Source organism: Panulirus ornatus, chromosome 21 (assembly GCF_036320965.1).
Source record: "Panulirus ornatus isolate Po-2019 chromosome 21, ASM3632096v1, whole genome shotgun sequence".
NCBI classification, from domain to species: Eukaryota; Metazoa; Arthropoda; class Malacostraca; order Decapoda; family Palinuridae; genus Panulirus; species Panulirus ornatus.
The window spans coordinates 10,288,882-10,301,381 of record NC_092244.1 but is presented as its reverse complement, the minus strand read 5'-3'; the positions used below and the strand labels follow the sequence as shown (position 1 = coordinate 10,301,381).

Genomic DNA, 12,500 nt, shown 5'->3' with positions numbered 1-12,500 from the left:
ACAGCCTTAACAAGAGACAATATATATATATATATATATTTATATATGCGTCTATGTCCCTTGTTTTATCTTCCCCTCACGTCACTTCCAGCAATGTTCCATTTGTTAGAATCACTTGTATCAGTTCCTCCCTTCTGCACAATAGCCAATTCTCTTCCCTCTAACGTCCAACAGTCCATCAGTGTATCCTGTGAAAAGAGCTGTTGAAGTCTATTGCCCACACGTCAACTCCAGTCAGACATCGCTGCATTACTCGTTCGAGTGGCAAGGCAATCTTTGACCTCCTCCACTCGGGCACCTAGGTCATCAGTAATCAAGCAAATACAACCGACCCTTATTGTCTTCCTCCACCCTATTACAGGCCTGGTTGTACCTAACATCCCATTCCCTAAATGTCTTTACGCAAAAGACATTTTCAGTCCTTCAGCACTTCCTTATCTTTTACCTCTTCTATCTCTACAAAAGTTAAGCTGGATTTAATCACTAGCAATTTCGTTCTTCACATACGAAAATAGTCCTCTCGGCAAACCAAACTTCCCCACCCATTATACGTTAATCCCCATTACGAAACAACATATTCTGTGCCCGGTCTCACCATTACAGACTCATCTATAGCATGCGGTCTCCCTATTACCATCCATCCCACCCCATTACACGCAGTCCACATTAAACCCATCACACGCAGTCCCCATAAAACCCATTAGACGCAGTCCCCATTAAACCCATTACACGCATTTCCTATTAAACCCATTAGAAGCAGTCCCTATGAAACCCATTACACGCAGTCCCCATAAAACCCATTACACACAGTCACTATCAAACCCATTACACGCAGTTTGAACCCATCACGACAACATCATCCTCAGGAGGAGGAGCAACCAACACCCCTTCCTTCAGGCGAGGACCAGCGCAAAATCCTACGACGTGTCTGAGTGCGCGCGCTTGCGCGACGATGACTGCACAACCCTTGGCGTCCCGACAGTCAAGCAAAGAGCGAGAAACGAGACGAAAAACCCGGGGTCACATACGCCCAATAAGACACCAAGAAATGATGAACAAAAAAAAATTTATGAAGCAAGTGACGCATAAAAAAAAAGGGCAAACAGACGACACAAACAAATAAATACACGTAACACGAGCATATCAATGAACAATGAACAAACGCAAGAAAACATAATTCAATACGACACATAAAAGTAACAAATAAATATTCGTACAATAAACACGACAGCATCCATCAGGCAAGTAAACAAATACACGGCAATCAATCAGGTGCCATCAACACACAACACACACCTGACACACAGACACGAGACGTGTGGACAAACAAGAACAATAAGAAAACTACACATGACAATGAGGCAACGTTGATATAAGGAAACATAGGAATGCAAAATGGAATACAAACTAAAATCTAACAAAGACATGTCACATCTCCATTAAACTAACACCAATAATGGAATGGTTACAGAGAAAAAAGGAATATGATAATCAAAACAAAAAATTATGAAAATAAAAAAGATAAATGAAAAAAAAAATTGCTTTAATCGAACAACCTGCAATTCCCTATTATAATTATCATCATCAGTACCATTATTCACGGCAGCCGAAGTCGAGGCTCTCTCAAAGATAATCCTCTAACCTTAAAGAGAAATTTGAAAAAGGAAAAAAATCTTAGTATTTCAAATGTGACGAAACAGTTTCTGTCATGGGGTCAATCGCAGAATGAGGAACCATAGACCAGATTTTGAATTTATTAATCTATTTTCAATGACGGTCAAGTGTTGGTGAATTGGAAAAAAGACATATTAATTCTCGTAATATATTACATCAGTAATAAATCATGATTTAACCCCCCCTCTGTCTACACTGTCCGGACATACACACAGGTGATGATGACTACCAAAACAACCGAAATCTTTTTTTTTTAAATGGTAAACTCGGAGGAAGTTTTCAAAGTAATGCGTTGTCGTTACTGTGAAAGTATTCCGACACAGTAGGCAATGAATCCTTCTACGCCTCGGCCCCTCAAACTACATCTCTCTCTCTCTCTCTCTCTCTCTCTCTCTCTCTCTCTCTCTCTCTCTCTCTCTCTCTCTCTCTCTCTCTCTCTCTCTCTCTCTCTACGTCCACTCATCCCAGTCGTTAGGTTCATAATTCTATCTACAATGATATTCGTATCGCCCAAGCTTACGGATCCTTCAAAATCATGACCTCTAAGTACACACTCGCCCGAGTCCCGGATCCTCTCGTACCCATCAGCTTACACGGCTTTTTCCCTCTGGCATCCCAAGTGCAGCTCACAGCTGAGAGCCTTGGGGGGGAGTCCATCTCGCAAACATATATGTATATCATACATCAAAGTGAGACACACACTTTAAATCAAAATGAACTTGAAATGTGTATCTACACGTACGTGTGTGTGTGTGTGTGTGTGTGTGTGTGTGTGTGCATAACGCCCGGTCTGAGACGCAATCATCATACACGTGCGTATGAATGCACATCAGGCAGAAGACGATAATACACGTCTCACACTCTGTGCGTGTATGTGTGTGTTCGATTCCACAGCTGGATGAGCGAAGGTGCACACGGCGTTATGTATACCTCCCGTGTGTAAACCTCAACGGTGGCAAACCCCCTTTCCCCTCAACCCCCCTCCACACCCCAAGACATCGGCATACACCCTTGAAACACCCCTCCCCAGTGGGAGCACTGCATGGGAAGCATTCTTAAAAAGGCACGGGGAGGGAAAGGCGAGGGAGGAGGAGGAGGAGGGAAGGTCTCCAGCTGTCCTGGAGATGGGGGTAGGTAGGTGGGTGTTAGCAGCGGACGATAACAGTTATAGCTCTCTGCGGACACGTTCAGCCCAGGTAACCAGATTATGATCGGATTTGGATGTTACGGATGCTTGTGTGTGTGTGTGTGTGTGTGTGTGTGTGTGTAAGTGTCCAGACCCAGTCGCCATGCGCTATCCTATTTAGGCTAAACTGTCGCTGAGGAATGGGGAGGCATTTGAGTTGGCCATCTCTCATGGGCTTTCCATTAGGAAGTTTACATATATATATATATATATATATATATATATATATATATATATATATATATATATATATATATATATATATACAATCTTATGGCAAAAGCACCCGTTGTAAATGAATGATACATAATTTTTCATTACTTCTGAAACGTTGAAGTAACCTGTTCAGAATACAAGATAATTAGACTTGTCGACAGAGGTAATGAATTGCACTGCAGTGAACGGAATTAAAGTAATTGGATCTTAGCACAAACATCTTGCAATCTAATCAGCTAAACATAGTTAATAACGACTTAATTACTTTATAATCTCTACGCATACTTGTACCCACATTTGTTCCAAATATCTATCCACACACAGTAACATTTCAACCAACATAATGATAACAATAATGATAACAAATACTTTTCCTGCCTGGATGTTATGTATAATTACAAACGCAAATCCTTCATCATATTTCATCACACATCTCTACTGTCACTTTACTTTTTTTTTTTTTTCCCCTAAAGGATATCATAAATTTCAGCGGATTCCTTTTTAAGTCGTTCGTCTCTGAGAGAAAAACTTTACAGAAACTTTTTTGTTCGTAATCCGAACTTGAGAAATGTTTTTTTTAAAAGGATAACTTTATCTTTTTCCAGTGCTAACCACATTTTGACAACCAGAAAAAAAGCTATATAAGCATTTTATTTCTCAGCCTTATGGCACAGCTAGTTTTAAAAGAGTGAGAACGTAAAAATTTTATTACCTCACTATTTCTTGTGGGTGACATAAAAATTTCATTGTGTGGAGAGAAATTAACTTTCTCTTTTGAGCTAACGATAATATGGGAAAGAAATTACTCCAGCCATGCCAATACTTGTATGATATACAGTTGGTCTATGATCTATTCATCTACGTATATACGGATCTCTCTCTCTCTCTCTCTCTCTCTCTCTCTCTCTCTCTCTCTCTCTCTCTCTCTCTCTCTCTCTCTCTCTCTCTCTCTCTCCCTGTATATATATATATATATATATATATATATATATATATATATATATATATATATATATATGTGTGTGTGTGTGTGTGTGTGTGTGTGTGTGTATATATACATATATGGGGTATTACCGGACTCAGCCTGCATGCAGTTACAATGCAAGTGAAAAGTCACGTTTAACGATGTTCTTTTATGGGCAATGGACGAATGACACGACTTGTAATGGCACAATGCTGAGCGGAACTCCAGAATGTAGTAACTTCGTGTGTAAGCATACACGTAAAAGGAGGAATTACCAAGCACACATGAGGGAAAATAAGGTAATGAGGCGAGGAAGGAGGAGGAGGAGGAGGAGGATGGGAGGAGAAGGATGAGAGACAGGGTGGTGCGAGTGGAAATTTAAACGGGGGAGGAAAATCTGCGAGGAGGAAGCAGTATGCTTCAGGTTCCTGCGAGTGGCCTTGGCAGTGGGTGGAACCACTGAGGCTGAAGAATGTCAAAGAGCAGAGGAGGAGGAGGAGGAGGAGGAGGAGGAGGAGGGAGGGTTATGGTCCCTGGTACGTTGAGGATCGTCTGGGAGGAGAAGGTCAGTGTCTGATCCGGCGAATGGGGTTTATGTCTGATGGCACAGCGGTGCCCACAGTGTAGCATGGGGGGTGCGTCTTGGAGCCCTCGAGGCAAAAGAAAGGAAAAGCTTGTAAGTGACGTGTGTTCGAGGATGATATGTGGCGAGAGGCGAGTTGATCGTGTGAGAAATAACGGCGTCACAGAGAGGCGTAGTGGCGAGTGAAGTCTGATCAGGAGGGCCAACCAGGGTGCGTGATCACATGGTTTGGACATGTGGAGAGGATGAGCGAAGAAAGACGGGTTGAAAAGGATGCGCGTGTCGAACTTGAGGAGGGGCAACGGGGAGGTAGGGACAGATGATATGGTGGAAAAGTAGGGGGTACCGACGGCTGAACATTCAGGAGGGTGACAGGGGTGCGCGGGATAGAATGAATTGAACTGATATGGCATATATGGTATATGGGGAGGAGGACGGGCGACGTGCTGCTAGGAGGCTCAAAAGGGGCAAATGAAGTGGCCAAGGCAAACTGCAGAGAAGCCTGTGGGATTCAGTTGCGCATGGTAGTCTCTAGACCCGTTTCCCAGGCGGTCAGCGCATGCGTGATGGTCAGCAACGGTAACAGCTACAACCACGGAGGTCCCTGTGTGTGTGTGTGTGTGTGTGTGTGTGTGTGTGTGTGTGTGTGTGTGTGTGTGTGTTAATTCTATTTAAAACCAAACTTTCCGCTTCTATTTTCAACTTTCGTAATATTGAGGAGAAAACTTTCCCACCATGTAAGCATCCTTCATGAGAGAGAGAGAGAGAGAGAGAGAGAGAGAGAGAGAGAGAGAGAGAGAGAGAGAGAGAGAGAGAGAGAGAGAGAGAGAGCAAAGTAATATCTACGTCATTACGGTTGACAACGGTGATTTAACGAACAGGTATACAACTGAATACCAGACCAAACAATAGTATGTAATATAAAAGCATCGCGAATCTTGACTGTATACGACAGTTACAAAAAATTGAGGGGAAAAAAAAAGGCCAAATAAAAGGCCATATGTACTGCCACAGATCTGCCGGTCCCCACGCTAGTGGACGGCAATAAAGCCGCTCGCCTCTGATTGGACGGCGGCGGTGTGGGCATCTGTGCGCTGAGTGGATGACAGCCCCAAGCATCTTCACGCTGATTGGTCAGCAGCAGTACAAGCGTCTTCAAGCTGATTGGACGAGGCCATGATGACCCGCTGAGATCACGCTGCATCTATGAATTAATTGGTGGACGAAGGTCTTTTTTTTTTTCGGTTCTAGGAGCGTAAGGTGACATAGCGGCGCAGCGCTGCGCACTGCAGTGGCCGGCCAGCGTGTGACGCGGAAAAGACTAGCAATGTAATCGTAACGTTAATGCAACGCCGCGATTAATGATGGTGATTGGTGGAAGACGAGCTCGGATTGGGTTCCTCTTTCGAAATATTAATTCACTCGCGGGATCGAATGACGTCAACTAACCGGAGATTATTCTTTTCCTCCGTTTCGTTGACCTTATTCGTTCGTGACCTTTCGTTGGGAACGAAATCACGAGAGTGATTGACGTAAAGCCACACATCCGTTCTTGAATCTAGTTTACGATTTCCAAAGAGAACGCCCAACTCCTCCTTCCTCAAACCTTGAAATCATATCGCCGGACGAAGCCGACCACAGGAGAACCGTGCCATGATAATACTATCCTTAGAGGCAGTCATGATTCTAAGGGGGAGAGTCTCAAGGAAACAGGTAACATCTTAGACCAACTTGGGTAATTATCGCCTCTGGTACCGTACTGGACGAGCAGAAACCACACTTTGGAAATATAATGTTCGACTTGAGAGAAAAATAAGCGATGCGATCTAAAATCATAAGAAAAGCAGCTTGTAATGATGACAGAAACTGTTCAATGCCTTCTAAGGTGATAAGTAAATATTCGTGGCTCCTTCCTTCTGTGGCGAATTCATGGGGGTCAAAGATTCGCCACTTCAAATCCGCAGTTATCAGTAACCTATCATATATCAAAATGTTGATAATGGTCACTAGATAGTACTGTATTTTCTAGTTTTAGCTTCCCTTTGTACGAAGCAAGTAGAAGCTATAAATCATAATGCGTGACAATCACAAGCAGAATAATGATACTGAAGCAATCATGCATACTAACATACGTAAACATAAAAAAGTGTAAACACACACACACACACACACCAACATACCCACAAAAATACATACACAAACATATAACTAAGAACACTCACACGCAAGATTACGTACACACACACACACACACACAGAGCAAGACAAAGCACACCAACATTACATCTTGCCACCAGACACCATCTAACTTCTTCCTTCCCTCTTAATTATAGGTTTTGGTCAGTGTCTTATCGCGCAAGTCCCCCGGCCAATAACCAGCGGGTTGTAAAGACTCTCGTGAAGATAATGTTTACCTTCGTGGAGACTGCGGGATCCCCCAGATACCTCCCCAGTCTCAGGGGGGTCGTTCCTTCCTCTGGGGGTCGGGGGGTCGTTCGTATGTCACAGGCGAGGTCAGGCGTAGGGAGGAAAATGCTAGAAGGTCGTGGGGTCGAAGGTCAAGCGAGGGGGGACCGAGGGTATGTAGGAGTCCAAGTGGGTTGAAGTATGAGAGACGAGGATGGTGGGTGATGATGAGGATGGATGACGGCGTGGGTGAGGGTCAGTCTTCGAAGTCCAGGTCACGGCTTTAGTTCGAAATGAAGCGCAGTCGAAGGTGTGGACCATGTCTGGTGGACTCTCTGAAGACACTAAGGGGGAAGCCAAGGCCACATTCACATGGCTGGGACGCAGGTCGAGGGTAGAATTCAAGGAAAATATCCGTGTTAGAGACGGGTGTTAAGACGGAGCCCAATGGTGAAGCCAAAGAATAGGCTAATGATGAACTAGAAGGTAAATCCAGTGATAAAGCCAAAGAAGAAACCAACAATGTCACTAGTGAGGAAGTCAAATTTGAAGGCAGAGATGAAGTAAGTAATGAAGGCAGTGACGAAGCCAAAACTAGAACCGGTTTCATGATAACGTTCCTACTTAAAAATGAGAACCTTTTATTTGACTTTCTTGCCATTATTCTATTTTACAACTGTCCTGGGAAGAGGAAATTAACTTTTAAACAAAAGGCTTTTTATGTAGTCGACTGTCTGTCTGCTTGAGGTATTTTCTGCTTTGTTTAACTGTGTCGCTCTGCGAATTCTTTCCTTTCTCTGTGTACATGTGTGTGTGTGTGTGTGTGTGTGTGTGTGTGTGTGTGTGTGTGTGTGTGTGTGTGTGTGTGCGCAAAGATGTTCGTACCTTTCTTTGTTGTGCTTCGTAAGAGATCTTTCTTCAATTATACTTGTTTTGTTAGCTTATTCGTCTATCTGTTTAGACATTTTTGCGTTTTGCAATTTCTCTCTCTCTCTCTCTCTCTCTCTCTCTCTCTCTCTCTCTCTCTCTCTCTCTCTCTCTCTCTCTCTCTCTACCTAATTATTAACCTATCTACCTTCCTCCCTCCCTCTCTCTACCTACTTATCTATTTACCTGTTAAGTATCGGTCTCTATCTCTCTATCTTTCTTTGATCTTCACCTACTTACCCATCAATATTCATGCATCTTTCAAATATATATATTTGTCTCTATCCTTCTCTTCTCTTCTCTCCCCTTTCCATATTCTCTTACCCTCATTTTCTAATCCTCCCTTCTCTCTCTCTCTCTCTCTCTCTCTCTCTCTCTCTCTCTCTCTCTCTCTCTCTCTCTCTCTCTCTCTCTCTCTCACCATAAAATCCAGGATCGTATTGTCTGTAAATAAAGGACCTGGACCTAAACTGCCTCCTAGTCTTTGTCTCTTAATTTTGTGGTCGGTAAACAGCTTAAAAATAATGGCCATCTATTACTTACTCAGTTGCTTGCGTAGACTCAAGGGAACCGGCACCATTATATCCCCAACTCCCCTAACTCTTTTCCCCCCCTAAGAAATAATTCTATTTTATAATCGTCACGTAAATAACACTTAAAAAAAAAACATTTCTTTTCTTCACGAGAATACTTGAATATCATCTTAATTTTTTCTATATATTATTTGTACAACTGAAAGAACCTAAAATATCATTTCAACTTTTTCTATCATGAAAACTTGAAATTACACCTGCATTCTTTCTTCCTTTATCTGTGTAAAGACCTAAATAACAAATTATATATGTCGACCTATTCCATCCTTAAGTAAATTTGTCAATCGATGTTTCTGTATCATATATACTTCAATATTACACAAGTTCAACTTCAATATATTTAAGTTTTTACAGCTATGTCTCAGCAACAGTATCTGTGCTTCAGAGGGGCCAGCTGTGTCACGGCTGTGTCCCGCTGAGGTAACCCATGTCACAGCAAAAGGCAGCTACGACCCAATCAGGAGAGCTGCGTCTCCATAAGCGAAGCTATGTCCCATCCTGGGGAAAGCTATGTCCCATCAAGGGCAGCTGTATCCCACCATGGACACAGCTATGTCTCGGCCATCTCCCAGCAAGGGACAGCTACGTCCCAAGCGTTGAGACTAACATCTCTGAGAGAGACAGCTGGACTGGAAATATAAAAAAAAAAAAAATAGGAAGAGAGAAAAATATACGACACTTCCACTCTACCATACTTCCCTACCACAATGGATCACCCACACCACTACCACAAAGGTGTGCCCTCCTCGTCCCCACACCACCATTTCATCCCGTCCTCCTACATCAGGAGGACCTATTCTTCCCGTACACTCCCTTCCGGCCATTCTCAGCCATTTTCTACTCCCCATTTGCCCGAAGGGAGGAAAAAAGAGGGGGGAAAAATATATATACGAACCAAGAGCTGCTTACGTTTTCCATGAAGCCCAAATATCTATTCAAAATTTTTGCTTCTCGCGTCATCATTTCGTGTTTCTCTCAAGCTTAAAACCTGTGCTAACTTTTTTTTTTTTCTTATGTCCAAGGTCCCAGTCGCGGACATAAAAAAATGGGCACAAAATAAAGAAGAAGAAAATGACGATATAAAGAAGAAGAAGAAGATAAAAAGAAAATGACGATGAGAAGAAGAAGAAGAAGAAGAAGAAGAAGAAGAAGAAGAAGAAAAGAAGATGCTAAAGATTTTCTGAAAAAATATGGAAAACCTGCAGTCTACAGCTTCCTAAATTCTTTTTTCCCCCTCTCTCTGTTCCTCTTTGCATAAATATCTTAGGCGATTCTTACATCACGACTCTTACCATCACTCACTCACGAAATGAGCAAACTGCTTCCAGACGGATGTCCTCATCACGAAACATAAACAATAATTCCCAATTCACGTATCATCATCTACGACCACTTTGCGAGAAGGTCTTGCATAACGAGCTACGCCTCTTCATGTGACATTGACCGATACTCTGTCGTCTATGAATGACACCACAGAGCAAAAGGTCGACCTAAAGAGAACCGCTATAATGTAGCGCCATGGCTTCCCCTCCGCCAGGCTCTCTGGGAATTCCAGCATTCTACGATCTCATCCTCAACGCGCCGGCCTTTAAAATGAAGAAAACCAGAGTTTTACAATAGGGTATTGCACCAGTGCACCCAAGGTATTGTCTCCTGGTTGAAAAAATATATATATATACACATCTATTCTTAAAAGCCCGAGAACCTATATTTAGTTCTTGCTAGAACAGAGAGGCACAGCCCGGAGTGGTGCTCGAAGGATCCCAGACTCACAGAAACCCTAACTGTGTTGATGGGTGGGGTTAGCCAGCCAGGGTACATGAGAGAGAGAGAGAGAGAGAGAGAGAGAGAGAGAGAGAGAGAGAGAGAGAGAGAGAGAGAGAGAGAGAGAGAGAGAACAAGGATCTCGACTTTCCTTAAAAATGAAACAAAAAACTTGTCCTTAAGTAACCATTTTCCTCTTTCCATATCGGAAAAACAGAATTTCTCTTTCTCCCTCTACGAATGGACAAACAGGATCTATGGAGTCGAGTTAATCCTCACATCCCCTTTAAAAAGATAAAAAAAAAAAAAAGAGCCAACAGACACATGAATACAATGCATTGCACCAGCTTCACAGTATGGTTGAGTACTCACGTCTTCTGCAGACGCAAACGAAGCAGCCGCCTCACGTTCTGGGGAGAAGAGAATAACCACATTAGGTTTATCATAACACTCTGGCTTTCCTTACATGCGTTAAAGTACACGTCATACCGCTCTTAAAATGGCACCAACGTAATGTAATGGTTTGAGCATTCTCTGCGCAGACTGTTCGACTATGTTTAGCCTCCGGTGAAGAACACGGGGACAGATGAAGTCTTAAGAGGGTTTATGGATAAGTGATATGAGACAACAGTTTTAGGAAATACACATCCAAATCGCAAGCAACACACACACACACACACACACACACACACACACACACACACACACACACACACACACACACATGTATATACGTATATGTCGAAAGTAAATGCCACCTAAATACTCCAGAGGAAAACTTAATTTTCCGTTTCTCCTTGTATCTAAATACACATTTTCTACTCACACACATCAACCATCTGCATGTCATCCACCTGTGAATAGCGACTATTCACTGTACTTAATACCTACCTGCCGATAATGACCAGCTGTCCAGAAAGGCCACCGGTCTACAAATACAGCGTCCCGTTCTCTACAACGGACATTTGTGTTATTACAACCACCTGCTTGTGCTGATCGTCTGCCAATAACGTCCACCTCTCTACGCGAGCCACGTACCAGTAAGCTCTCTGTCTATAACACTCGCCTGCCTATATTGGTTACCTGCCTATAAAAGCCGCTGGTCTGTAGCCTTCGGACGGGATGGAGAGGAGACTTTCGTCTGTGTCCACCCGCTATACTCACGATCAAAGTAGTCAGGTTATGGAGAGCAAGACAGTAACTTCACCTGCCTCCAGTTGGAATAAACACGACTGTCATTTACACACACACAGAACACGGAACGAGACAAGCCCTATCCTGCCACCGTCTCTCTCTCTCTCTCTCTCTCTCTACTACGGGTAGCAGGTTGGGAGGCAGCGGCCGACCAAGGAAGATGTCATCCTCCCACGACCGAGGTGGGTAGCGTGAGGATTACTGACGCCCACAGTGTGAACCAGCACACAGGATGGTTCTCAAGTGGGACTCCTCCTGGCCAGGGGAAGTTATCTCCGTCCTTCTGCCTCACCCACGCATAAGTGGACACGTCTGGCTCTCAAGTCACCCCATCTCACACCCACATAACATCTGACCACACGTAATTCACACCGAGTCGTTTTGCGTGACTATATCTTTTTTCCCCCCCCGTGGTAAGCGCTTTGCGTTAGCACTGCCTCTTGGTCAAGTCTCGTCGAAAGTAATCGCAAGATTTTCATTTTCTCTCAAAAAACTATAAAAGTTATATAAAAAAAAAGATTCTTTTTTAAAAACGAAAATAAATATCTCGAAAACACAAAACCATTATGGTTCTTGAATGAAAACAAAGGAAGCAATAACTTACAAATGACGTGAATAGCTTCCCGACGTGGAGTAAAACACACAACTCGAGAACATACAACTTTAATTTCCCAGTAAACTGGCCAGCCATCTTATCAGCTGCTGATCCCCGGAAAAAAAGAAAGAAGGAAAAAAAAAAAAATACTCTACATTCGTGAATGAAGGAAGCCGTGAAGCCAGCCGTTCAAGCATTTCTGCAAGCAATCAACTCGAAGGCAGAGGAGTGATTGGCCTACGTATCCTTCCCCTGCTTGATGGCAAGCACAATATTCCTGCCTCCTAGACTGGTTCATCAAATATTTAATCATTGCCTGATTAAGTGAGATTTTACAGTATGGAAAAAAAATATATACTCCGGATGAAGTGTGAAGATACTGAATATCTTGCTAATTC

The 12,500-nt window shown here is 43.1% G+C and overlaps 1 protein-coding gene across 1 annotated transcript in view; it reads right to left on the bottom strand.

Annotated features, from left to right (window-relative positions):
* Nucleotides 1–12,500, bottom strand: part of LOC139756350 (B-cell receptor CD22-like) — a 245,926-nt gene that overhangs the window by 117,619 nt on the left and 115,807 nt on the right. Inside the window, exon 3 of the mRNA XM_071675716.1 lies at nucleotides 10,686–10,723. The gene's annotated coding sequence lies outside the window, so the exon portion shown is untranslated. The remainder of the gene's footprint in view (nucleotides 1–10,685; nucleotides 10,724–12,500) is intronic.